The sequence below is a fragment of the Macaca thibetana genome, chromosome 6, assembly GCF_024542745.1.
Source record: "Macaca thibetana thibetana isolate TM-01 chromosome 6, ASM2454274v1, whole genome shotgun sequence".
NCBI classification, from domain to species: domain Eukaryota; kingdom Metazoa; phylum Chordata; class Mammalia; order Primates; family Cercopithecidae; genus Macaca; species Macaca thibetana.
The window spans coordinates 99,201,249-99,223,591 of record NC_065583.1 but is presented as its reverse complement, the minus strand read 5'-3'; the positions used below and the strand labels follow the sequence as shown (position 1 = coordinate 99,223,591).

Genomic DNA, 22,343 nt, shown 5'->3' with positions numbered 1-22,343 from the left:
CAAGGGCCTGGGAGACGGCATACAATTGGATCTCATGGGTGATCTGTTGCATTGTTTGCACTCATTTGGTGAACTGAGCATGTGACTTGTCAGGAATATTTTTCTTCAGTGTTGTAGCATGTGCCCAGTAAGGGAAATTTAATCCATATGTGTCAAAGATTCACTTACACTTAAATCATTAAAGCATTGTTCCGAGTTTTTTGATGTCTAACAAGTCTTTTGGCTTTTTCCAAGCAGTTCTAAGTCCTTTGCCAAAGGCAAGCCTAATCCTGAGCACCAGAAAATTCAGGCTTTCTCCTTGAGTTGAAAACCCTTTCCTCTATCTCGGGGAAAAATTCCTCAGCCATTCAACATTTACCTGCCCCCATTTCTGAGTGACTCAGAGGAGCAGAGCTCTGGAGGGGGAGAATACGATACGGCCTGATTTACGCATCTGGCCCCGATCTGGGTCTGTTTTCGAACTTGGCAGGAGAGACAGGATGCATTTGACTTTCATCTACCTCTGCTTCACTGGAGACGTTGTGGGGCATGAACACCAGGCGTTTCTGAGCTCATGTGGTCTATGGATATGGAACGGAAGAAGCCTCTTTTCCCTGAAAGGACTTAGGACAAAATAGTAAAGAGCATCAATGCTCAGAGAAGAAGTATGGCATTTCTCTTCTTTCCAAGACAAGAGCTACTCATTCCCTGTTGGAGCTGCGTCTTACCAACAGCCTTTCATCCCTCACCTCACTAATAACTGCAGTTGCCTCGATTAGGGTTGGGGATGGGCCTAGGGCACTGTGGTGAGGCAGTGAAGGCTGCCTCTGGCGGGAACCTCTTTCAGTATCTCCCCTTCTTCTTCTTATTTTTTGGCACATTTTTTGTGCTCCTACCCTTAGTAATCTTTTCTCAGAAACTGTCCCAGGTCCTTCCTGTCACTGAGGAAAAGAGGAGATAAATGAAATCCTGTGAAGTCGTTCCTGAGAACATGCTGCTTCTCCAGGACTGGTGACCACTGGATTATGTCTTTTTCATTTCTATGTCATTTCTGGTATAGTGCCTGGCCTACAGTTGGTGCTCAAGTAATATTTGCTGAATAAATGTGGTATCTTTATACACAAGAGAGTCATGCTAACTCCAAAAGGCTGAGCCCTTGATGGTGAAATTTCAGCTGCAGACCTACTCTCAACAAACATCCTGGTCTTTCTGTATTTCTTCTAGTGGTTTCATCCATTCAAACCCAGAATGCACATCAGAACATACACAACTAAATGGCAGCCCACGGGACAATGCTTTTGAGTGGATGTTTTTCTACTACTCTCAAATCACCACAGAGAAGTCAAAGGTGATGCACCACTCAAGACAGAAGGGGGCTGACCCTTCTCTGCTGTTTGGCTTGGGCTTGTGTTGAGACAGTGCATGGCGCCATCACTTGCTTCCTGCAAGATTCTAGTTTCTTCTTTCTGTTGAAGTTCTTTCCTCTGTAATGTGAAGGCTAGACTAGTTCAGTTGTTCTCTGCGTTTCATCTTCTATATACTTTTTCTGAGGTTCTTCCAACTTTAGAAAGGATCGGGTTTCCAGTTATTTGGAAGAGGGACACAGTCAGATTATTTCTGGGTCTCCTTGCTGGTCTCTCAGCTACAGTTTTGAGAACTCATGTGAGCCAAATTGGTTTGTTTTATGTGGTAATTACTGGTAGCCTCCAACAGTTAGAAGGAAGTGGTAACTGGACCTCTCTTTCTTCACACCTTAGTCACCAGGTGTTACGTACCAGTGAAAGTAAGTCTCAGGCAGAATTCTAGTATATAATTGGATGTTTATTAGTAAGCAATCATGCAGTCTGCTCCAGTAAACTTGATGAAGTCTTTATCCTTTCAGGCACTTGGACTAGTACCCTGCATGAAAGTTCATTTCAAGGCAAACAGAACAATATTCTTGCAATGGGAGGAAAAGCTTCGAGTTTGAACAGGTAACAAAGTCCATCACGAAATGGTAGAAGGTGAGATGAGACCTGGAGTCTCACACTGAAGCTGAAAGTGGTGGAGATTTTTATACTTTGTTTGTGCAAAGGTTGAGGTGCCTGCGTACAATTTTCATTTGATCACATATCTGGAGCACTTCTTATTTTACCAATGAAAATTTATGTAACATCCTTTATGCTAAGCAATGTTCTGGTGCAGTTTTGGAAAGCAATCTTTAAAGCTGCTTACAGCAGGCTTCTCTGGGATAATTCTTGGTTAAGACGTTTCAAATGCTGATTGCCCTTTGGGAGTTCAGGTTAAGGTTCACACAGACATATATGGCCCTGTTTACACAAAAATATTCTTTTTTTTTTTTGGTGATGGAGTCTTGCTCTCTTGCCTAGGCTGGAGTGCAGTGGCGCGATCTCGGCTCACTGCAAGCTCCACCTCCTGGGTTCATGCTATTCTCCTGCCTCAGCCTCCCGAGTATCTGGGACTACAGGCGCCCACCACCCCACCTGACTAATTTTTTTTTTTTTGTACTTTTAATAGAGACAGAGTTTCACTGTGTTAGCCAGAATGGTCTCAATCTCCTGACCTCGTAATCTACCCACCTTGGCCTCCCAAAGTGCTGGGATTACAGGTGTGAGCCACCATAACCGGCCCACACAAAAATATTCTTAAAGATACCATAATACAGTATTAAGAACTGATAGTCACTATGTTTCTATCAATAAAGATATGATTAGGGTCTTTCTATGTGTACATGAAGGACTGAAATATCAAACTAAAAACCATTTGTAAGAAATTGGAAAGATGGTTTTGCATGGTTTTTTATCTTAGCAACAAGCAATATACAAAATTATCTCAAGCATCTGCTGTTTATGTTTATTTTAAATAAAAAATTGAAATAATATTTTTAAAATAAAATGATTTATTGATATAATCAACTTATTATTTACTACATAGTTAACATCGGTATTTTTAAGTCTTAAAATATTTTTGAATCCGTTATTTTGATAGTTTCAAAAATTATGTAACATGACACCTTTGCGAAGTGATGTGTTTGTATAAGAAAATTCATTTTAGTCACAACAGGGGAATTATTCATCTAACTCAGTCAAGCACAACGCTTATATTTGTTAGCAATATAGTAATTGTATTCTCAGAAGATTGTTTTATTGTCATTTCATATTGAGATTTTAGATACAGAACTAATTGCTGTCATATCTTGCCAAAAATTAGACACATTTCCAAGCAATCTCCATTATTTATTCATAATTTGAACATTTTTTCTAATATAAAAAGGTCTCCCTTTTATCAGCCACACATAAATTCTGACCCCAAAGTACACTGATGTATGGATGTGATGGTTAAATGTGGAGGCGGGACTACTGCTTCATTCATTCTGTAATTCTCCCTAAGTGCCTACTTGTTCCAGGCACTATGCTGAGCACAGAATTGAACGTGTGGGCATAGCAATAAACTGGCAGGTGTATCCAGCCAGCCTCGTGGAGCTACAAACATACCAAAGAGGAGGCGCACATTGGTGTAACGGGCCAGATGACAATCTTGTGTCTTCCCACTGAGTTCCATTGTAAGGTTTGGGGTTATCTTGTGAACTTTGTTTCCAGGGTATGTGTGTGTGCATGTGTGTGTGTGGTGCAGGGTGGTGGGGGAATGGGTAAAATATTACATTAATTAATTCTGTATGTAAAATAGTATATACATATGATAACATACACAAAGATAGGTGAAACAATCTTCTATGTGCTGGGCACTACGTAAGTCTCCGTGGCGAATCACACTCACTTTCTTAATTTTAATTGCTACTCAAATACTGATGGTTCCAAAGTATTAATATGGTTCTGATTTTTCCCCTAGAGATTCGGACTTGCATGTACAAATGGCAGCTGTCTCCACATGGCCATCCCTCAGGCACCTCAAATGCAAAGTGACCCAGGGAGTCCCATCTGGCCCATTTAGACCTGTGCGTCTCATTTTCTTTTCAGTTGACAGTGCATCAGTGCTGAGGCAGAAACGAGAGCCATTCTGGACTTTCCCCGCTCTTTCAGATCCACAGCCAATCCAGTATCAAGTCCTCCTGATTCTAGCTCCTCGATCCTTGCGGCCATCACCTTCTCTTTGTCTGTGTTATTTCTGCTGTCGTGTGAGCCCTCGTTGCAGATCACCCTGAGAATCAAAAGAACCCCCTGCGTGATCAGTTCCCTTCCATTTATCTGCCTCAAAGTCAAACTCCACACAACCCAGAGAATAACTTACTAAAGTAACAATCCAACTGGCCCTTCCTTATTGATATTCCTTCAATGGCTTCAAATCCACGATGGCATCACTTTTTCTTCTGTGGGTAGGGACCCATCACTGGGTTATGAAGTCAGGCTAGTCCTCTCTGACAAGAGTTTTAAAGAAAAAATCAAGTGGGATAAATTAGGATTGAATAGGCTAAAAAACAGATAATTCTTTTACTTTTTAATTTTTTTGTAGGGTTGGGGTCTCCCAAAGTTGCCCATGCTGGTCTCCAACTCCTGGCTTCAGGTGATCGTCCCACATCAGCCTCCCAAAGGGTTGGGATTACAGGCATGAGCCACCATGCCCAGCTCAGATGATTCTTATAAGATGAGAGTAAGTAATGTTTGCAAAATTTTTGTTTCAGGTATGTGTGTGTTACTGGGTAGCTACGAAAAATGTATTTTCTTTTCAAACTAGGAATCCTGATTTTATTTTAAAAAGCTATTGATGTAAAGAGCTTCTCAAAATTTGCTACAGAAATACACTTAGAGACTGAGGAGGATAAATGTAATCCCCAGGGGACATGGGACATCTTGTTTATAAGTGAAAACATTTTCCTCTTTTATATTTACAGTTTACTAAAATTTTACATTCTGCTCACTAATAAACCTACATTTACCTTATTATAAACAGAATTTTAAAAATTACTTATCTTTAAATATGTTTCTTCACTCTGAGGCTTTGCAAACTCCTGCCACACCACCCGAGGTCCTCCTTCCCCGGTCTCAAAGCCAGACCCAAGTGTTAATGGTCAAGCTGCTTAGCGCAGGTCACCCTGCTTTCTAGTGGCTGTCCCTGGCTACTCCACCAGGACACTCCTTTACCTGATACTTTGGGTTCCAGAAATACTCTTTGCATCTCTTTCTATTCCTCCATGACTCTTACCTTCTTTCTTTTGTCCTTGCTGCAGCTCCTGGATGAAATGTCCAGCTTCCTTTCCTTCTCCAGGCTAACTCTTCTTCCTGTGTCAGAGCCCTGCTGAGGAGTCAGTTTCCCTCCAGGAAACCTCACAACCCTCCACACTGCTGAGGGGACCATATATTTGCACCACCCTGCCCCAAGCTTGCATAGGCAAGATGATAAGGAACACAATTATGTTTTAAAAGTTCTGGTTGCTGGTGACCTGGCCTCAGCCAGGCACAATTTGACATTTATTTCCTGGCGTGCTACAGCAGCGGAATGTTATCTTGGGATATTGATTTGTGTTGTGCTTGTTGCATGTTCCATTTCTCCATTTAAGCAGGCGGCTGGCAAGACTTTGGAATCTTTACCTCGGGGACGATAATAGAAACTGCTCAAGTGGAATCTTCCTGCCTTTTGTCCAGTGACTGTGTTAATCGTCCTGAATGGGATGGAGAGGAAGGGGTGGGGCTGTGGATGGTACTTTTGTGGACAAACAAGAAGAGAAAAGAGAGACTCCTCAAAGGGGACAAGGGTAATAAAGCTTGGTAAATCTGGGCAGGGCTCTGGGCCAGCAGAAAGACCTCAGAGATGGGACAGGGAGTGTTGGAGGGGGCTGGACCCTTTCACAAGGTTTCCAGCCTGGCCAGAGGCTCCTGATCCCCAAGAGAGGCCAGGAGATGGCAGAGGTGCTGGCCGTGACGGGATCCTGTGGGCCGGGACATTAGGTACTGCAGCAGAAATCAGATGGATGAAGAACGCCTTCCTGATGTCCCAGCGCCCTATACGGCTCAGCCCCGGGAGGCAGGGAACCCCAGCAGGACTGTGATAGCATTTTCTGTGTGCTGGAATTGGACTCAAATTGATTTAAAGAAAATAGAAAGGCCGGGCGCCATGGCTCACGCCTGTAATCCCAGCACTTTGGGAGGCCGAGGCGGGTGGATCACCTGAGGTCAGGGGTTCGAGAACAGCCTGGCCAACATGCGAAACCCCATCGCTACTAAAAGTACAAAAATCAACTGGGTGTGGTGTGGGGCGCCTGTAGTCCCAGCTACTCGAGAGGCTGAGGCAGGAGAATTGCTTGAACCTGGGGGTCTGGAGGGTGCAGTGAGCCAAGATCATGCCACTGCACTCCAGCCTGGGTGAAAAAGTGAAATTTTGTCTCAAAAAAAAAAAAAAAGAAAAAGAAAAAGTGGTTCTTCTTACCCACCTAGATTTGTGAGCTAATGTGGGCTAAGATTCACATCTGTTATATTATTGATTTTGGCTTTATAGTGAATATTTTGTTGTTGTTTTCGAATGGATAGCTGACATTTATATACATTAGCACCTTGTGTGCATAGACTCATTTAATTCCCAGAATTCTTACAAGGTTGGCCCTATTGTGATCTTTATTTTGCAAATGAGAGAATAATGATAGAAACAATCTGTCCTAATTTCCAGCTAATCAGTGGTGGAATCGGATTTAAACCCAGGCCAACTGGATGTGGAGTCCAATTCCTCCCCACTCCCTCCTCCCGCCTCCCTGTGCTGTGTTGCTGGTAGATGCTGCTTCTTTGAAGACCATGCTTCCATTTTCTTCACGGTGCTTAAGTCAGTGAAGGGCATCAGAGCTGATCAGCAAACATGGGTTGATTCTCTGGTTGTTGACCTCATAGGAATTTACTTTCCTGTGGAAGGAGCCTGGCCCCTCCGCCCTGGATCTGCTGGCCCCTGTCTGGCCGAGAGGAGAGGGTGGTTACAGCTGAACTCTCTTCGGCGCTATGCTCCTTCTCCTCCACGCTTTCTGCTGCCCGCCCAGCCCTGGGAGGAACAGCTGATCCCCTTCAAGCTGTCTGTGTGTCCTCCTATGGTTTTGGTCTTTCAGGCTCTGTGAGGAGTGACCGGGTCCTGGAACTCAGTGTGCCCCAGTCACACTTTACAGTGTGACACACTTTAGAGTGCGACTCCCAAGGGTGGTTGTGGAACGAGCCTCAGGGGACCCGCTGATGAACAGCAAAGACGCTGAGGGCTGGCGTGGCGACCGAGGGAACCCTCTAGACAAGTCCTGATTTTTGTTGGAAGACATTTAAAAGTCTCTTCCAGTGCAGAGAGACAAGGCCTCTGTGGGAGCCAAATTCCCTCTCAAGCTCACAGTTTTGTTTCCAGGAGAAGAGGTCACTTTCAGCTTTTATAACTTTAATTTGAAATTAAATGTGCCATTGGGACAGAAGCACTCTGTGCTGGGCTGTCTTCACAACAAGGGTGACAGTGTGAACTCTCACGGCGCTCCACACCAGGGCCTAGCCAGGGCGACAGAGTGGTGATTCATGCCATCTGGGGCCTGCCGTGCTGTGAACTCCAGGAGGAAGCTGCGTGACTGAGAGCTTTTGTAGCTCAGGGGCTGGAGGATGAAATCTGAACCATTTCTGTTCCCTTGTCTTGTTCTCATCTGAGCCCAGGCAGTGGAAGGAGCTGAGGTCTGGGAAACAGTCGAGCAGGCTGTTTCTGGCAGGCTCGGGCTAGCATCCCACAGGACCACGGGTCTCCTTCTGCTGTCCCTGTCAGGCTGACCCCAACCCGCCCAGTGTCAGCAATGTCAGACCTCCTCTCAAATTCAGAGCAACTCCTCAAACATGAATAACCACAGGCTGAATGGGCCTTTCCCGGAAGATTTGACCTTGGCAGTCTGGGGTTTTGAATTTGGTGGTTTCTGAAAAGCACACATGCATCTGCTGAGGAGGCGGTGGGTCTATGGCAGCTCCATGCTGAGCATCCGATCCTGCTGCCTGTGTGCTGCGGCCCGCTCCCGAGCCAAGAAGAATTGTTCATAATAGGCTGTGTCTCTCCAAGAGTTGCTGGAGAGAACTAGCCATGCACTAGTCTTCTGGCCTTTGCTTTAAGTTTCATATATGTTGAGTTGTACAAATCTACCTCCCCACCAAATGTCCTTAGAGGGTCAAAGACGGCCTTTGTTTCTTCATGATAACATTGCCTTTCTTTTTTTTTTTTTCTTCTGTGACACGGTTTCATTCTGTCACCCAGGCTGGAGTGCAGTTGTGCAATCATGGCTCACCACAGCCTCAAACCCCTGGGCTCAGGTGATCCTCCCACCTCAGCCTCCCCAGTAGCTGGGACTACAGGGGTACACCACCAAGCCCTGGGTAATTTTTAAAATTTTTATAGAGACTGGGTTTTTCCATATTTCCCAGGCTGGTCTTGAATTCCTGGGCTCTAGTGATTCCTCTGACTTGGCCTCCCAAAGTGCTGGGATTACAGGCATGAGCCACCACACCCAGCTGCTTGTTAAGCTTGAGAATAGAGTTGCTGGCCGTCCTTCTGTAAGCTCTCAGTCTGTCTGCAGAGGCCAGTCTTAAGGTAACTGTTTCCGCTGCTCAGATGGCCCCAAGCAGGGGGATCCCAGGTGTGATATTGGGTACATTGGTCATCCGTCTGCCTCCCACCTGGTTGGAAACAGTCTGAGATACACACTTACCTACGTCCTCTTTCCCAGCATTGGACTTGAATGCTGCTATTGGTGCACATTTCTGCAGACGTGTCTCTGGCTCTCAGGATGCAGAATGTTGGTGGGTCCAGTGTGGGGGCTGCCAAAGGGGGTGTCATGTGCTCTGTGGATTTTTGTGTGATTGTAATGGTCCCAGCTGAAGTTCTCCTGCTTGTTGCAGTAAAACCTCTCTTCAGTGTCTGTTACCTTTCTCTATATTCTTGGTGAAGGAGAGAGATAGTCATAAGGGCCCTGAATGAGGTAAGAAGAGAAGATGCTGTTCTCTGCTTCCTCCCCGCCACCAGCATTCCTTCTGCCCTGTTTTTCCTGGCCAGCTCTACTCTGGGCAGTCCAAGCCTGTGAACCAGCCACACCCAGGATCTGTGCTGGAGCTCAGTCCCAGACTGTTCTGGAAGAGTCGCCCAGAGGAGCCGTGTGGTCTCCCATTCAGCAACAGAGTACGAGATGGTCTCTCTGAAGGGCAGAGGGTCTAAGCACTGCCCTCTTCCTAGCATCTAAGGCTGAAATGCTGAATGATGCAATGAGAGGATTCCAGGGGAGAAAAGGAGCTGTACATGGGCTTGATTCTTCTCTCCCCAGCTGGTGGACACAGCACCAGAGGTGGAGCTGGAGGCCAGGCCCTCCACTGACCCACGTGTACTCCACTTTGCAGTTGTACCCCGGGACACACTTCTATCTCAAAGTGTTATGAATTCCAACCACTGGACTCTACCCTACTTCTGACATAATCTTCTTGGGTTGATAGTAGCCTCTCTCATTACTGAATGTGTAGCCCTGGTTAGTCATTTTCTTTTAACTTTTTGTTTAAAGAAAACCTGTAGATATGAGCTTTCTGTCAGAGATGATCTCTCCAGGCCTGAGTCTAAACTGTTGACCCTCTGTCAGAGAATGAGGGCTGGCTCTTGCATTTCAGGCGCTTTGACATTTACTGAGGGAAAGAAGGAGCCAAGTTCTCCTATGGCTCCTATGCTCATGGAGGGAGTGAGCATAAAGCACTGACCTGAGTGGAATGGCGGGTTGGCTTGCCAGAGCCTGGAGATGATTACACTCTGTCAGCTTTGAGACAAGCTGTCCAATTTCCCAAAAACCAATTTGACAATTGTCGAGTGACCAATTTGCTGAATTAGAAGAATTTACTAATTTACCAAATTACGTATTTCTTTTATGCATTTCTAAAGACTTGAGCAATTGGCATGGGCTGGGTTGGCAGGGCCTGAAAGGGTTGGAGCAATGAGTCAGAAGCAATGGTCTCTGGGAACAACCCTGTAGGTGGCGCCACTCTCCAGACTGAGAGGGGCACTGGGTGGATGGTGGAGAGTTAGGGGAGGCTTCGCTGCAGAGATCTGAGCCTTACTGACTCTTTGGTTCCTGTTTTTGAAGCAATCCTTATTTTTTATCATCTTTGTTTCTCAAAAGTCAGTCAGCTCACCACTGTGGATTCTTCCCTGACTTCCTGGCCGTACACACTTCCCATCCTCACACCGCCTGACTTGTTTGGCTCTTCTCTCTCTCTTTCTCCTCCTTCACTCTGGAGCAACACCAAAGCCCTCTCATGTCTTCCTGTGGAGCACTGGCAGAACAGCACAGCCCTCTCCTTACTGTTTTGTTCTTATGACCCTCAGACCTTCAGGGACTCACTTTCTCCCACAGCACTGTAGCCAAAAGAAAGATTTCTTTCCTAAGAGAGATTATGGTATCAGCTCTTCAAATACCATTAAATTTTTATTTTCTACACATAAATACATTCTTATGGTTTTGGAAAATGTATAAAACCAAAATTTTTGCAAACTCACTGTGATAGCCTTCATATATTAGGCATTCAATCAATGTTTTAGTGATTAACAAATGGGTGGTTTTTATAGTGAGCCTCACCCTGTTATAACCAAATACTTGTGTCAGAGAAACTAGCTTGCTTTTATATCAAGATCATGGCCCTGGATTTTGATAATGCCACAGAAATATTGTCAAGCGTTATTCAGTCGGCTCTGCTCTTTCCAAGTTGAGGTGAGTTAAGGGAGCCAACCAAAGGAAGGGTTGGTTTCCTGCTCCTTTTTTCTCCTCCCCTTAACTCTTTGCTTAAAGAACTCTCTGAGGCCATAAACTACTAGGACACAACTGCCTATTCATTAGCCATTTATAACTAAGTTTCTGTTTATTTGTTGGACCAATAATTAATTGATAGGGTTATAGGAAATCCTATGCTCCTGTAACTGAGAAGACACTGTCTAAATGTGGATCCAGATTGAGGAGGTCCTTTGGGGTCTGTTGCTCCTATCATTGACCTGACTCACATGGAGTCTCAAATTCAGACCTCTCGGAAAAAGGAAGAAAGGCTCCATGCACAGTGGGAATTAAAAAACCCAGAAACATCTATTCATGGTCTTGGAATTGAACCTTAAGGCAAAGCCAGATCTCAGATAAGATTGATAGATGATGAACTTGCAGTCCACACCCCATTCCTGTTGATATGCTCCACCTCTTTCTATTGCTGGGGTGTGATTACTTCAAAGCCAGGAAGAGCTGCAATCTAATTTTAGAGGAATGCCCTTCTTGTACACATTGGTGAGTATATATCTTAATATATGATGTATTTATCTATATAATTTTAGTAGTTGTATAAGAAAAATTGGGATAGGTAAACAAAAGGGAGCAGCTGAAAAGTCTACCTATAAAGGCTTCAGGTTAACATAGTCACTTATATTGCCTCTACCACAAATCTGTGGGGATGACTTTTATTTGTTGGGAAGGGTTGTCTTTGAATTTCCTGTAAAGTTTGGCATTTTAAATCTTTTTTTTTGACTCTTCTCCTGTGAAATATATATCTTGGAAACTTGGCTGTTTCTGTTTCCTGAGCTTCACAGTGAACCACAAAACCAGCAGTAACTGTAATCCACCTCTTAAAATGTAATCCCTTGGGACAGTCCATCTCAATGGCAGAAAAAGAAACACTGTCCTAGCAGAGTAAGGGTGAAGATAAGGAGAGCGATGACCTATTCCTGTACTTATCTGGGAGCACATGTAGGTATGAGTAACAGGATCAAGAGATGCCAAGGGTGAAGGGAGATGTAGGAGCCCATGGATTGCATGAGGGAAATATGGATCCTGTGAAGGGCAAGCTGTTTTCTTTGTGTGGACGACCCAGATAAAGCAATGAAAATGGATAATAAGGACACTAAGGACAAGAGCCTTCCAAGGCATTAAGGCAAATGAGATTGTAGCATGGATACAGAAGAGAAAGGAGAGAGAGAAAAAGTAGATGGAAAAGTAAATGACTCAAACCTTCCATTACTGAAAGTTCCAAATATTTCTTTAATGGCTATCACCAGATTGTAGGCCTTCATTTTTCACCGGTCAGCATTCCCTCGTCTTCTTTCTGTTCATAACAAAAGTGAGTTCCTCTTCTGACCACTAGAGGTCTCTAGAGAATCACAGATCAACCTTTGAAGCCTGATACCCTCTTGCTATCAACCACTCTAGGAGGTGGAAATGTTTATTTTTCCAACATGAATAGTCACATAGTCACAGGAGATCCAAGGCCTGAGACTTAAATTTCTAAAAATTAAAAAATGTATATAGCTGCCTACTCAACTTCAAGCTGCCTACTCAACTTCAAGCTGGCACTGACCATCATCCCTCAAATATGTCCCTTGCTATTTTGATGGTAGAAATTCTGCTATTACACAGAATAACAGCACTGCTTCTACTAAAAAGGCAAATGCTTTGGAAGCCTAATTTATACAATCATAATGAGTTATTTATACCATAGTATGAGTGACTCCGTTGGGCCTCTGCCATTGTGATTACGAAGGATGACAGATCAGGGTTGCTGGGGAGACGAGGAGGGCAATGAAAGAGGAGGTGAAGACAAATTTCATCTACTTCACACCATTGCAGCGGTCTGATCCCAGGTCCTCTTCCAACTTCCTCCCTCAGTAAGTGCTGTGGGTGTGTAACCCAACTCTGGGGTCAAGTGAACAAACTGCCCTCAGCTTCCTTAAGTCTTCCTGTTCAAGACAATGACTTCCAGACTTTCCTGGGACACTGACATTATCACCTCTGGAGTCCTTGATGTGACTCTCTTCCTGGTCACATGAACTGTAGCTATTTTGGGCGTGTCCAACGTGTTTGACAGTGCCGGTGATGACAAGTGTACATTTCAACATTCCATTATTTAGAACACACATGTAATTATTTGTAATGAATCACTGATGACATCTGGAGAACAATGAAGTCCTCTTTTAATGTTTGGACGATTAGCTATGGGAAAGGTTTACTTTGATGGTCTTTCATTGTTATCTCAAGAATTTTGGATATTATTTCCTGTTGCACTCTGGTGTACGTTAAGTGTTCCTACATTTATCCGTCCATCAAACATTTATTGAGAGTCTATTAATTTCCTCTTACACTGAAGGCTCTGTGAATATGAGGATGAATAGGAAGAATAGGGCAGGGTTCTCATGAAGTTCATCAGTTGATAGAAGGGCAAGATATGTTGAGGCAGTTACAAAGTGCATGATAAATAGAGAAGTACAAAGTGCATTGGGACTAGGAAAAAAATTAAAAAAAACTTCTAGAAAAATAAAGTTCATTTTCTCAGCTCGTTTGAAAGCCATCATCTGTTGTTACTGTTTTTTATCAGGGAACAGTAGTCTGATAATTCACCTTGATGCCTTTGGTACATTTTTCAATTGCTTTTAGCTCTTTTAAAAGGTGCTTGCCACAGGGTGGAAGGGTAGAGTGTATGGAAGGCAATGTGGCCAGAGCCTACTGGTATAGCCCATTCCACAGGAGTGACCTCTCATCTGTTCAGAGGAAGACCAGCGGCCAGTAGGGTTGCCCGTGTTTTCACAGTGGATATCTTGGAGCTCCTGAGGTTGGTACTGCTGGGACACAGAATATTCCCTACTGAAGAGAATGTTATAAAGTGCCTATGTTCTTTACTTCTGCAATTTTCAAGGATTGTGCCCATCTCTCAGTAACCTAGCCTTCTTTTGAAGACTTGCTTACAAGACAGAAAATTAGGTGAGTGGCTGAGATTTAGAAGTGCATATCTACCAAGGGGGAAAGAATAAACTGTCTTTTGAGCAGAGGGGTGGGGCGAAAGATCATCACCTTCCTGGGTCCAGTATTCTCGGGAGACCATCTCTTCTGCTGAGGATGGCTTCCTGTAATGTGCTGTGGGGTTTGTTTTGTTTCTGACCCAAAATAGTATTTGTATTCAGTTCTCTCAGTGGAGAGAGTGGGGAGAGCAAATTTCATTTCTTCATTGTGCAAAAGGACACATATATTTATAATGAACAACTCCATTTGGCTTTTTACTTTTAGGTGGACATAGACTTCAGTTGATGCCAGATCCTCCTTTTTCCTTGGAGAATCATGTTCGTACTTTCTTAAATTACATGTATCTATCATTCTGCATTTTCTTTACTCTGATACTCTTTTTGGAAACTTTTTTTTCAAACCTAGAAACCACAAAGTGAAACAACAGGGAACATACTCTTACAACTGGGGAGTCAACATGACAGACATGTTTGGATGTCTGTTACATAGCTTGCTGTAGACCCAACTATTAAATAACTGAACATGGCCAGGCATGGTGGCTCATGCCTGTAATCCCAGCACTTTGGGAGGCTGAGCCAGGCAGATCATGGGGTCAGGAGATCGAGACCCTCCTGGACAACATGGTGAAACCCTGTCTCTACTAAAAATACAAAAATTAGCTGAGCATGGTGGTGTATGCTGTAATCCCAGCTACTTGAGAGGCTGAGGCAGGAGAATCTCTTGAACCAGGGAGTTGGAGGTTGCAGTGAGCTGAGACCGTGCCACTGCACTCCAGCCTGGTGACAGAGCGAGACTCTGTCTCAAAAAAAAAAAAAAAAAAAAAAGAACATATATGAAGACTATAAGTAGGAAACTTACCCACCAAGAATTAAAAAAGAATTAAAAGGCTTTCTGAATCCAAGCTCTAACTTATTTTCAAAGCACTAATGTAGGTTAGTTGACATTTGTCACATGCAAGATGTATTAGGCATTGTGAGATCAGATTATGGAGAATGTGGGAACCTGAGACTGACAGTTGCCAGGTGAGCATCTTCATGTTCCCTGAACAGAGGAAGGGATGTTGAGGTTGTCATGACATCACTCACAGAAGGCTCTTGCGTCACTCTCCTCATCTCCCTTTCATTACTAGTAAGAATTAGAATCCCAGAGGCCTTTGGTTTGCTTTTCTGCTTCTATGCTTCAGGAGACCTGGTACCATGTAGTCATTAAATGAATGCCCATAAGGCCCGAAGCCTGGAATTATATTTACATCCTCTCGACATATATTTACATAGGTTGCTATCATTATCTGTTTTTGATCACCCTAAAGGGGCTTTGGAAATACAAGTATTATACATCATCATCTTTGAAGAACAATATCTTTCTTTGATGTCTTTGAATTTGGAGGTCTTAGAACCAACTTAGAACCCATAGGTGAAAATTACAAAACCTAAGTGTGGGGTTAGGGGGAAGCTGGAGAACAGAACAATGCCATTGACAACTTGGTATTCCAAGAGCAGAGAAAGCTATTTCAGGATAGTTTTCTCATTTTGGACACCAAATGCCTGTCCAAGTTCTGGAAAATGTAGCTTAGGGGTTGTATGAGTGCTGGGTAGCTCTTGATCTGAAGTTCCTCATCCTGGCCTTTGATCTCCGCCTCCTCTACTGTAGCCAGGATGGACGGTAATGGAGTTGAGTTCAGATCAGCATTTGAAGTAATGCTATTCTCACACTGTCCTCTGCTCAAGTTTACTCAGGTTCATTACAGGCATGGGGTTAGAGGGCCATTTGTCTTGGGCCTCAGATTGAAGAAGGGGCCTCAAAGCTGAACTTCTAAATCTTTCTCCAAAAGGTGGTGTGCATATGGTTATTAAAATTATTATTGGGACAAAAACACTTATTTGCTAAATGTAAATGTATGAAAAATACTGTAATTTTTGTAGCAGTATTTTAACACATTTAAAAAATATATTAGAAGTGTCCAATTGTGGAATTGACTCAAGATGTCCCTCAGCTTCTGAGAAGCTCAGAATTTACCACCAAACATCAGCCAGTGTATGAGGTCCCTTGGACTTTTGTCCCATGCTAAATGACCCAGCTGATAGAGCCTAAGAACAGATTAGATTCACCACAGCTCCTGATCTTTGAGTATGTACTTCAAAGTGGGGTTTTTAACATCAGTTTTTAAACTTTGCTCTGCATGCTTGTAGGACACTAACATTTTTTGACTTATAAGAATTAATATTTTACCCATTGAAAAAGTACCCTGACTGGGCGACATTTCTAACTATTTAAATTGGGAGAAAAAGGCTGAAATGGCCAGAGTTCATGGAGAAAAAAGTGAAATAGGGTCTGCCAGTATCTGTTAGTACTCCATAGGAACAAAGCAGTGGAAATGAAACTCAGCGTTTGGGCTGTGCCTGTGTGCGTGTGTGCATGTGTGCGTGTGTGTGTGTGTTTGTGTGTGTCTTTGTGCAGTTGGCAGATCAACCCTAAACAGGCCTCGTGTGGCTGAGGCTTATGCATACACAAATCCAGGTGGTGGCCTCCAATTGCAAAAAAACTCTTTGTTTTGCCTTTCTCTGGGCAGAAAGTACTGCCAATAATATCTGAGTAATATCTGGGGCTCATTTCCATTTGGCTGTGGAGACTTAGGTCTCTAAAACTTTCCAAAAAAAATGTCCGACTGGGCCAGTAGGGAAAGCCATGACGCAATCTTAGTGGACTCATTTATGCTTTGATTGCCATTTCCTGTAGATATCCGTGTTTATACATTACGAGGCATGATGTGCTTCATCTTATTATGTACTATTATTTTAATTTTTCCAATGATAAAATAGTGCTTTTTTTGTAAAAAATTTGGAGAAATGTATCCTATACAGAAGCTTAAAGGAAGCATGTATAATCTTAGCAAGCAGTGTTATCTCATGCTGACTTAATTCTGAAAGGAATTTTAGTAATTTTTGTTAATTATTTGTTAATTCTATGCAGATCATTCCATTGAAAATAATAATGACAGAAACATCAGAGTTTTAGGTTTGATTATCAAAACCTGTTTACTGTGACCCAAAAATACAACAGGGACCTGTTGGGATGCATCTAAATTCCAAAGGTCATGTGGACACATTCTCAAATCTTTTGTTTTTGTTTTAAAATGACAGTGATGGTAAATATTTATTGTTGACTGTGTATCATTGCCCTACATTTTTTATGTAAATCAACTATTTTAATAATTACAGGAACCTTAAAGGAAAGTGCCATTGGTAGTAGAGTCCCATTTTACAGATGGAAAAATTGAGATGAAAGAGATTAAGTAACTTGGCCAAGGTTACAGGCTACTATGCAGTAGAGGTGAGTCAGCCCGTCTTCCAGAAACCCTGAGCATCTTCCCTTCTAAACTTGAAAGTGTTTAGTTTCTTCAACTAAGGGCATAACCGGGTCAGTCAGGATGTATTTGAGCACATTAAAGGGCAGCAAAACCCATCTCTCTACTTTGATTCCTGTAGAAACATGTCCCTTGTGTTAAGTGGTGACAAGCCGTGTGGGGGTTTTGCTCAGGCGACAGGCTGGAAATGCATGTGTGGCAGGCGGGCTTGTGAGATCACATCCGAAGCTGGCTGGATTCAGTTCAGTCCTTTGGACTGTTGATTCAGATGAGGGGGAGAAGAGGCGAACCCCTCTTCTTTGGCTTAGAAGATTACGGATCTGTAACTTCAAAAGCTGTTTGCAATTTTATATTCGCGTCTCGCTGCCAAGGTGCTTGTCTTATCTGCACTCTGTTGGCTGGGGCCGTTGTGAGTAAGCTGGGCGGTTTCCTCCTGCATTTGGAAGGAAGTTGCAGGGGCAAGAAGGGGGGTGGGTGGTGGAGAGGTGAGTGTGGCTGAGAGGATGACACCAGCGGAAACAAGGGAAATAGGCTGGGAGGAGGGCCAGACGCGCAGGGTGTGTGAGAGTGAACTCAGGGAGAGGAGAGGAAAGGCCCTTTCCTAGTGTGTGCTGATCTGGGAGGACGCACCATCTAAACAGGAAGAGCACAGATGGAGAGTCAGACAGACCTGCTTGGGGTTCTTGCTCGCTGGTTTTAAGGCTTTGTGACCTTGGTCAATTTACTAAACCTCTCTGGCCCACTTTCCTCTTCTGTACTGTTTACTGTATGGTCTGTTTTTTGCTAAGCTCAGGTGGTGATGTTGCCCTCAATACTCCATGCCCAGCTTGTTACAGAAGGAAGAATGCTGGTCTAGGAACAGGAGATCTGGGTGAATTTTCTGTCCTTATTCTTCATCAGCTCTCTGACCCTGGGCAAGACTAAGAACTTCTGTGACCCCCAGTTTCTCAATCTGTAAAATGGGTATAATAACACATACCCTTTTAACTTCACAAGGTTTCTGGGAGGCTTAAAGAAGATCAGGTGTTTGAAAAGATTTTGTGAACCTAAAAGGATTATACAATGAGCTGTTCTAGATGCTGGGTGAAAGGTGCAACTGAACACACAATACTGGTGGACTGCTGGGTTCTCACTCAGGGATGGCAGAAAGGTTTCAATTTGTGAGCCAGCTCTCATTGACTGGGAGTGGCTGCCTGGACCTCCATCTGGAGAAGGATCCTGAGCTTTGGCTGGGTTCTGTGGGAAAGAGTGCTGGTGTTGATTATTAATGTCTGTCATGGACAAAGGGGTAGGAAAAGTGGTTCTTGGATTGTGCATTTGCTCTTTCTGCTCCAGCCTAGTGATTTCTAAATTCAGTTGCTCATTTAGATTCTCCTGGTAAAAATGCCCCATCAGGCAGATTTCCCATTTCATAGGCCTGGATGAGACCTAGGGTAAAGGCAAGGAATCTTCATTTTTTAAAGAAAGCTTTCCTTGCTGGTTATTTTGATAGTTGTGCAGGTGTGGAGAGGTGGGGCAGGCATCGAGTCACATGGGAGCTCTGGATGAGTCTCATGGAGCTCTGAGCATTGGAAGAATGGAGCACAGAAGAGTTAAGCAACTTTTCTAGACATGGTCATAAGTTTAAAAAATGTGGATCAGGCCTGTGGTTTCTAGTAGGTTGCCTAACTCTTTCTTCATTAAACAAATGGGTTGTATTGTCTGTTTTGATGATTCTCCCACTGGCTTCAGGCCTGATCATTTTTCCTTGTGGTTCAGACAGCTGCTCCAAAAGGGTCAGATGCTGAGATCCATTGTCCACCCTGGCTCCTGCTCTGAATCGACATCAGTTTGCAACTAGTAGTTTCATAAATCAAGAAAAAGAAGAAAGGCAAATTAATGACTGTGTTAACTAGAGGGGCTCTGAAAATTCTGCTTTACATGTACTTATTTTGAATTTCGCTTTTATTATTATGAACTTTGAATTTCGCTTTTATTATAATGAACTTGCAAACACAGCATTGTAAAAGTATATGCACCTCCCAAAGATGCTGGGAAGCAGTTGATATTTCATCATTTGAGGATGTGCCTGCAAGTAGCAGAGGTGCAGGAGGAGACAAATAAAAGGGATGCCTGCATCCTATTTCCATGAATTTCTGTCCTCTGAGCTGAAAGACAATTGACAAGTTGGCTAATAAGACCTTGAAGAAAGAAGATACTTTAACCTTTAATTGAAAAATCCCCATTCCTTCTCATTCAAGAAGCAAAAGAAGAAACTATCATGATGGAAACTACATGATGACAAATGCTAGCATCAGTCATTTTGATCACAAGACGTGGACCAGCCCACCTTGGAGCTCACCATGGTGGTGGCCTGGTCCTCATGCAAGTTGTCATGGAGCTCTTGGAAATGGCTATAGACTTTGCTGAGCAGGAGCAACTATGTCTCTGGTTCTTAAGGATTAAAAAGGTAAGGTTGCAGTTCTGGATGCTGGCATTACTTCAGGGCAACACACACACACACACACACACACTCAGTAATGTAAGTCATCCTTTCTCTCGCATGGGGAGATGTGTACTTTTTTTTTTTTCCTTCTTGAGATGAAGCCAGACTGAAGAAGAAAGAACAGAAAAAAATCACAGGCCCACAGCTTACATGTCATTCATACAGGCAGGACTCAGGGCCTCGGCTTCTGCCAAAAGAAAAGGACAGTCTGCACACTATTTCTTGATAATACATAACGATGTCTACAGCAGCAAATGCTTTTAACTCTGCCCCGTCTCTGCTCTATAAGCCTTGAAGGCATTGGAGTTTGAGACCTGTGAGTCAGACCTTTATCTGCCTATACTTTCTGAGAACTCATGTAAGAATGAAAACACACACACACACACACAAACACAAAAAGACAAACACCAAACACCAAAGCATTCTGACGTGAAACTCTGGTGCACATTTCTCTGAGGCAGTACATCATTTTAAAGCTTTTAATTTCTAGAGTAAGGAGTACATTAGTTGTGCCAGATGAATATTCACATTCCAGATACTCCAGGATTTATGCTGATTCTAACTTTGAGGGTTACACTTTTGAGTTTAATTTTGTCTTGTTTGGAGCATGGGAGTGAGGGGAAGTACAGGAGCGCACAAGTAGGCAAAAGGGCAGGCATGATTGATGGCCATAGAAAGTCCTGACAAATTTGTAGTCAATATTGTTTGTCTAGAGAGGCTTGTGTGACAAAAGAAGTGTCAGCAGCCACTGAAGTCTCATTCTTCAGGACCTGGCCTCTGAGTTAGAATAGGGGGCTTGAGTGAAATGTCTGTCATGCTTAATTGGAAAAATCACTCCAGATGAGTGAGAGAGGCTGACAGTTATGCATTACAGAGAGAATTTAGTGTGTCTTACAAGGTTGATACAGGCACCGAAAGTGACTGACTTTAGCTTTTCCCTATTAGGAAGGCCACTGGAAGGATAAAACCCAAGAAAAGAAGCCACTTCTTGCTTCAGATTCACAAGTGCTTGTAAAAGACTTCCACCTTCATTACTTTCATTGTCACTCTGGTCTTAACCTCAATTCCTTTTTTTTCCTAGGTTTTCATTCTGTCCTTGCTTTCTTAAATACCAGGGACAATTTCACTGGACATACAGTGGAGGAAGGGAAACCGTAGACTGTTACTCATTCTCTCTCTGTCTCGCTCTCTCTCTATCCCTTTTCTCTCTCTCTCTCTGTCTCTCTTTCTCTCTCTGAGTGTGAATGTTTGCCTGTCTTTGTGGAATTGGTCATGAACATTTCCAGCCATTGCTTCCAGTGCACAAAGGCTAAACTCACTTTGTCATTTGGTAATTTGTTTATCTGTCAGCAACGCTGAAATGATGAGGCTTTGAGAGAGCTGTGGTTTCTCATCCAGGTGAGGTCTGAGAGCCTATGGTTCTATAAGGGCTAGAGAGTTTGAGAGGGGAGATGGATAATTCGTTCTCTGAGTCCCGGGAGCCCGCTGTTTCAGGGCTAGCACCACCAACATTTAGACGCGTGGGTGCAATTTGGTCATGGGTCTCTTGAGTTTAATTTTCATCTTCCTGTTGTGTGTCTCAGCATTTTTCTCTGTAATTGCATCGATTTTTGAGAGGCTGAGGACAGCTGCTTTGGCTTGGAGCTTCTGAGCCTGTTTGGCCTCCAAGACTTCAGCCACCAAGTTGTTATACAGCAGTGCTTCCTTTGTGTTGTCCCTTGGTGATGTGTTGGGGTTGGTGGCATTTATGAAAAGGATGTGGCCTTCAAGACTGCGTAATTCCAAACTTGCATAATTCAGACCATATCCTGAATTCAGTTTTACAGTTCATTTGGCCTGCTAGCCTTAAAATTCTTTGATCCTCAGAAAGAATTTAAATTTGAGGCACTTATATTACTTCACATTTTGAGTGTGAAGAGACTATATGAATTTTTCATATTACACTATTCCGAATTTGTGTAAAATATGGCCACGTTAGAATATTCTATTGGGGTTTGTGACTGTTAACTCTCACAATTCTGAAAAGTATAATGTAATTCATGGAGCGAAGTATCCTAAATCCTATGCATAGAAATGTGAGTCTAAGTCTTTTGTAAATGAGTGGGTAAGCTAACAAGACTTGGAAAGTATTTTGAGGTAAATGTTAGGGATATTATTAATATCTTTATATGGTGCAGCCTGAAATGCCTCAGTAACAAATTCACTTCATTGAATTCAATAAAGATTTATTTAGTACCTACGAAGGGCCAGCCCAGCAGAATAGTAGACATTGGAGCTACCACAAGGATCAGGAATTGAAGTCAGTGAATTGAACTCGAGGACCCAAGAATGGTAAACTCAAGCCAGCCATGTGTGACCTTTGACACTGCAGAATGTATTTATCTTATTCTCTTACCTTTTAAACTTATTCTTTCATGAGGAAACATATAGCACTGCCAACTGAAGTGAGGAGAAAAGTAAAAGTATTTAAGACATTTTTTGAGAATGTCCAACGGCAGAATGGAAAGTCTCTATGAATTTTTTTGTTCAAGTTTTAAGCATAACACTTTTAATTTTCTCTGTTGAGGCTCCATGCCACTTCCTAGCTGTGTGTCTTTGAGCAAGTCATTTAACCTGATTGTGCCTTCATCTTCCCTTCTGTTAAAAATGAAGAAAATAAAAGTGACTATCATTAAGGGTTGTTTCAGGGATTGAGTTCACGTTTGTTAAACTCTCAGAACATCCTGACATATTCTCAATAAATGCTACACTACTTTCAATAAATAATATCTTTA

The 22,343-nt window shown here is 43.1% G+C and overlaps 1 protein-coding gene across 2 annotated transcripts in view; it reads left to right on the top strand.

The window, feature by feature from the left end:
* Positions 1 to 22,343, top strand: part of LOC126957601 (V-type proton ATPase subunit S1-like) — a 108,310-nt gene that overhangs the window by 64,736 nt on the left and 21,231 nt on the right. Inside the window, exons 9-13 of one of the 2 annotated variants that reach the window (XR_007726828.1) lie at positions 1,862 to 1,952; positions 4,450 to 4,587; positions 5,165 to 12,591; positions 16,939 to 17,050; positions 18,843 to 19,533. The gene's annotated coding sequence lies outside the window, so the exon portion shown is untranslated. Of the gene's footprint in view, positions 1 to 1,861; positions 1,953 to 4,449; positions 4,588 to 5,164; positions 13,682 to 16,938; positions 17,051 to 18,842; positions 19,534 to 22,343 lie in introns of both variants that reach the window. The other variant, XR_007726827.1, reaches the window with a different exon arrangement.